The 6217-nt window shown below is 37.0% G+C and overlaps 1 protein-coding gene across 2 annotated transcripts in view; it reads right to left on the bottom strand.

Annotated features, from left to right (window-relative positions):
- The window catches only part of LOC144967491 (uncharacterized), a 618402-nt gene that overhangs the window by 147893 nt on the left and 464292 nt on the right, over positions 1 to 6217 (bottom strand). The window lies entirely within an intron of this gene.

The raw sequence follows: 6217 nt of genomic DNA, 5'->3' as shown, positions 1-6217 counted from the left end.
CGTTATCAGGTGTAAAATGAGTACCTGGCCGTTAACAGCGTTGTCTCTATCCGGAAAAAAAATTGTATTATCGCCTAGCAGGTGTCATGTCCCGTCCTACATGTCAAGTGGTTGCCGTTGACCAGGCGGGACGGCGCCCTTGTAAAGCGATTTGAGCACGTTTAGTGGATATTGCGCTATATAAAAGCACAAGCTCAAGTTTTACGGTGGGTAACTGGTTAATAATAATAATAATAATAATAATAATAATAATAATAATATAATAATAATAATAATAATAATAATATTAATAATAATAATAATAATAATAATAATAATAATAATAATAATAATAATAATAATAATAATAATAATAATAATAATAATAATAAATGCCATTTATATAGCGCCTTTACCCCGTTGTCACAGGCTCTAAGCGCTTTACAGTGATATAAAACAAAACATATTACAGTCTAGTAAGACAAGTTTGATGGGAAAGTGATACGAATTCAATTTAACACCAATTTATAACACGTACCACAACACGTCACAAAGCTACCATTTACCAATATGGCCGTGTCAAAGCTAATAATAACACATAATAATTAAACTAGGGTGTTATTATTCACTGACAGATACGACAGGGTCTAGGAAGTCAGGGAAAAATGGGGACCTTGAATAAGGAGTGTTATTGGATTCAATGGTTTAATCGGCGTGGCCATGTTCCTATTAATTTCCCCTTCAACGTTAATAATTACGATCCGACATTATAGGATTAAGCGGGCCAATTCAAAATAATCGGTTAATAATAATATTATTTACATTAAATGTTGGGCATTTTGGATTCTGAGAGAACGATTCCGATTTCGGGAAAACAACACATGGAGTCATTTATTGATTTTTAAAGAAGTAGGCAAAAGAAAATAAAACAAACAAACAAGCAAAAAAAACAAAAAAACAAAAACAAAAAAAAAACAAAAAAACAACGTAATTTTGACTTCATTATGTTACTGTAAACTGTAAGAAACTATACCAAGAGCCAGACCTCGAACCACGATGGCTACGTTCGAACCCAGGTCATCTAGTTGGACGTACAATGCCTTATCCACTCTATCACCCTACCCCCTCCCCCCCCCCCCCCCCCCCAATGTAATACGGAGCATTCCCTCCGCTTGCTAGCCCCCCATCACCACCACCACAACACTTCAAAGGCTATGCGTTGTTTGTTTTGATGTTTAGTGGAACATTAAACAGATGCTTGTGGAATGTTTACACCGTGCAATCCCGGTGGTGCGCCGGTGCGACGCGGTGCAAATGGTTCTCCGTGTATCGTGCACATGATGTCAGATCACGGAGTTCCCGCGATATTGATATACTTATTTACATTTTATATAGATAGCGCAATGTAATATCCACTAAAAAAGCGCTTTATAAGGGCTCCCTTACCGACAGCAACATGTAACATGTAGAACGAGACAGGACGCCTGTTAGGCGATATTACAAATATTTTATTTCCGGAGAGATACAGCACTGTTAACGGCCGGGTACTCATTTTACACCTGAGTACTATGAGAGAATGTGAGTAAAGAGTCTTTTCCAAGGACTCAACTATGCGCCGAGCAAGGCCCGAACCCAGGACCTTCCGATTCGAAAGCGAGTGTCATATCACAAGACCATATAGCCGCATTATGCTATACAACTTAAAGGTTTTCTACATTATGCATATTATTAAGTAAACCTCACTAAATTACCAAGGAAAACAAATTTGGGAAAGCGTGGCTCAGCGGTATGGTCTTTGCCTCGTACCCCAAAGGTACCGAGTTCGACCACCCGTCGCGCTGTGTGGCCTTGAGCAAGTCACCTAGCCTTAGCTTACGTTGCGGCCCCGCACTGCAGCTGACGCCTGGGATATTCCAGTCTTCCCCTGGAATGGATCCTAAAGAAAAAAAATTCTCCTTAGGGATGAATAAAGGGAATTAAGATATATATATACATATATATATATAATATATATATATATATATATATATATATATATATATATATATATATATATATATATATATATATCTCATCTCATCTCATGTAGTTCCATATCTGAAGCAGACGTCGGAGGTCATCTTCCGCCAAGCTGATCTATCTCTTGCCAATTCTATTAAAGCAGCGCCACCTTTCTCAGCTTCATCTGTCCAAGTTCTTATCCCTTTCAAATACGTTATTCTTTGTCTTCCTCTTATTCTTTTTCCATTCATCTTTCCAGTCAAGGCGAGTATTTCCAAACCAGGGTGGCGGATAATGTGTCCTAAAAATTCCATTTGGCGTTTGATGATTTTTGTTATCAGTGATCTTTTTCTGTTTGCCATTTCTAAGATTTCTTCATTTCTTTTCCTTTCCATCCATGACACCCTCATCATTCTTCTGTAAAACCACATTTCCACTGCCTCCAGTCTTTTAACCATGGTCTTGTTTATGGTCCAGCTCTCACAACCATATAGCAGCACAGACAGTACATAGCAATCCAGGACTTTGATTTTTGTTTTCATGCTAATATTCCTGTTTTTCATAATTGTATGCAGCTGGTTGAATGCATTCTTCGCCATACCTATTCTTTTCTTTATTTCACAATCTGATTTTCCATTGGATGTTACATTGAAGCCTAAATATTTGAAACATTCAACTTGTTGTATTGTTTGTCCTCTGCTTGTTATTACACAGGCTGGTGGGTTATTATTTTTAGATACCGTCATACATTCTGTTTTAGATATATTCAGTTCCAGTCCCATATTTTCACTACTCCTGACTACAACATCCAGTACTTCTTGTAGTTCATGTTCAGATTCTGCCAGTAGAACCGTATCATCTGCATACCTCAGATTTGTTACATTCTTTCCTCCAATACACACCCCCTTCTTATGTTCGATATCTCTTAATATCATTTCACTATAGAGGTTGAATAAATCTGGAGACAAAACACACCCCTGCCTAACTCCTCTTCTAATAGGTGTAAAACTGCTTAGTTCGTTGTCAACACGCATTGCTGCTTCTTGTTCCCAGTACAAATTCCGTAATATTCTTAAATCTTTACCATCAATGTCCAAGGATGATAGAATTTTGAATAGTTTTTTCGTGTTGTACTTTATCAAAGGCTTTTGAATAGTCGATGAAACACATATACAGATCTTTATTTACTTCAATACATCTTTCCATCAGCATTGATAATGTGAATATTCCATTTCTGGTACCCTTGTCCTCAACAAAACCAAATTGCATCTCCCCAATTTCAGGTCGTATTTTATTTCTTATTCTTAGTAAAATTATCTTCAAAAGAATTTTTGTGAGGTGGCTCATTAGGCTAATAGTTCTGTGTTGTTCACAATCAACTGCCCCTGGCTTTTTTGGTAGTGCTATAAAAATGGATCGTTTCATATCAGTTGGCATTTTTCCTGTGTCATACACTTGATTTAGAAGGTTTGTGATGAATTCAAACCCCATTCACCCAGGCCAGTCAAGGCTTCAATTGTTATGGCATCAGGTCCTGCAGCTTTTCCATTTTTCATGCTTTTTCATGACGTTCCTAACTTCATCTTTCATTATAGAAGGCCCTTCCAGTTCTTTTATCATAGGCATTTCTCCTCGATTATCAAAAAAAAGTTCTTCAATATATTCTGACCATCTGTTTAGAATGCAGTCTTTGTCCATGATGGTGTTTCCACGCTTGTCTTTGATGCATCCACTTTTAGCACCTGATTTAGTTTTGTTTGTCACTTCTTTGATTTTCTGATGGAAGAATTTGCCATTTTTTTCTTTGCAGGACATTATATAGTGACATTGTTCATTTATCCAGTCTTCTTTAGCTTCGTTGCATTTTCTTTTTATCTGCCTGTTCAGAGTCTTGTATTTTTCTTCCTGATTTTTGGCCTTTCTTCTCTCATTCATTAGTTCTAATATCTCTGGAGTAATCCATTTCTTCTTCTGCAACTTAAGTGTGGTTGGAACATTTTCTTCTAATGATGCAGCAACACTGTCTTTAAACTGCTCATATTTCTCTTCTATATCTGTTAGTTCTCCAAGCACTTCAAACTTGTTTCTTACTGATAGTTCAAATTTTTCTTGTATCTTCTGTTCCTCCCGGAGAATGTCTAGTTGGTATTTAGGTTTAGCCTTTGCTCTTTTGCAGATTTTCAATTTAACTCGTATGGGGCATAGCACAGGTATATGATCGCTGTTACAGTCAGCCCCCGGCATAGATTTGGCATACAAAACCGAGTTTCGGAAACGTTTGCTGATGAGTATGTAATCTATTTGGTTTCTCACTCCATCTCCAGGACTTTTCCATGTCCACTTCCTTCTATTGTGGTTTGTTGACCAAGTATTTGTGATTGTCAGATCATGTTGACGGCACCATTGAATAAGACGATCACCTCTGTCATTTTTGTCTCCCAGACCATGTGGGCCCACAATATCTTCTATTCTTTCTCGGCCCACCTTGGCATTAAAATCGCCCATGATGCATTGCTTTATCTATTTGTTGATAGAAATTTTCCACTTCTTCATCATCGTGACTGGTGGTTGGGGCGTATATTTGTAAAATATCAAAATCAAAAGGTTTTGCTTGTAGTTTGATTGCCATTACTCTGTCTGATATGGGCCAGAATCCTTTGAATCCTATATATATATATATATATATATATATATATATATATATATAATTTTCTTATTTCCTGAAAAAAACAAAAACAAAAACAAAAAAACAAAAACAAACAAAGGAGAGTTTTAAAAATCCTGCCAGGGTTATTTTTAAAAACCCTTAAAAACAAAGTAAAATACGCCTGAAACCCAGGAAAACTACGATAGTTTTCATCTCTGATTTCGATGCTGGATTCAACACGACGAGAGAGATCATCCGTTACCGTAGTTATCAGATAAGATATTACAAGAGTTAGGCGATTCCAGATAAAATACCGCCGACGCGTCGTGGTGGCAAGAGATACAACTCGATTGTCAACATGGGGTAATCAGATAACGTTGCATCATGGAATTCACCCGCTTCGTTACAGGAAACATTGTTCTCCTCGCAAGCATTTTTAATCGACAGATCGTAATATCAGATGCGACAAATCGTAATATCAGATGCTCGAGATTAGGTTTTTATCTGTTATCTCTTATGAAATGAAATGCAGATATTCTAAACGGAAGCGCATCATTATTTTTATTATCTCCCTTTGGGGTTGAATGAATGAATTAATTAATCAATTAATTGCTTAGCGTGAGTTTTGGGTGGCTCTCTAGGAAGGCGGTCATTCCCCTTAGTTTTTGAAAGGTCTTCAGTTTGTGAGCGGGGTGAGGGTGGGGGAGGGCGGCAGGGGGTGGGGATGGGGGGACATTTTGGCTGTGTATATTATTATGTCTGTATTAATTCTCTCCTTACCAGCTATTTTTAGAATCTCCCCCGAGAATTCACTCCCGTTTAACACAAAATAGACTTTTCTTACTTAAACAAAAAAGTAACAATAAGTTCTACAACACAGTGTTTAGTATTTATAGTTGTAATCAAAGCATTTCTTTACATCATGTGATGTAGATACAAGAGAAATCAGAATGAGAACATTGTTGGTTGTATCGTAACGAATGTGACGATTTTCCTAGCGGGTTAAAAATGGAGAATTATTTCCTATAAAAATATCGATTAATTTTTAATAAAAACAAGAGAGAAAGAAATGGATGTTCCCAGACGAAAATAGCTACTTTCGGTGACACAATTCAATCACGTGATCCGCCCACGAAAACACCAGACATTGCTGAGTGCCTAGCTGTCCATGTCAATGGTGTCAGAAAAAAATCTCGACTGCACCCAGGATCGATCTTGGTCCCTTTGCGTGTGAAGCGAGTACTCTACCAACTGAGCAATCGGCACCCCCATTTCTCGAACTATCAAAGCTAAAATGTCTCATGCCTTGTCAGAATTTTAAGGTTAAAATTATCTCTTCTTGGCATCGGGTTAACACTCTCCTTACCAGCCATTTTCAAAATTGTCACCGAATCTTTGCACCCAACTAACACAAAAATAGAATTTTCTTACTCAACCAGAAAAGCAACCAGTACATTCTATTCATAATATTGTTTGGCAAAATAGGCTCTACAACACAGTGTCAAGTGTTTATAACTATAACAACAAATTTTCTTTAAATTTTGTGATGTGCAAAATAAATCAGAAAGATAAAATTGTTTGTTGTATCGT

This window comes from Berghia stephanieae, chromosome 3, assembly GCF_034508935.2.
Source record: "Berghia stephanieae isolate SIO BIC M18660-M18661 chromosome 3, UCSD_Bste_1.3, whole genome shotgun sequence".
Lineage (NCBI taxonomy): Eukaryota > Metazoa > Mollusca > Gastropoda > Nudibranchia > Aeolidiidae > Berghia > Berghia stephanieae.
The sequence above is the reverse complement of the archived record's forward strand: the minus strand, read 5'-3'. Positions and strand labels throughout refer to the sequence as shown.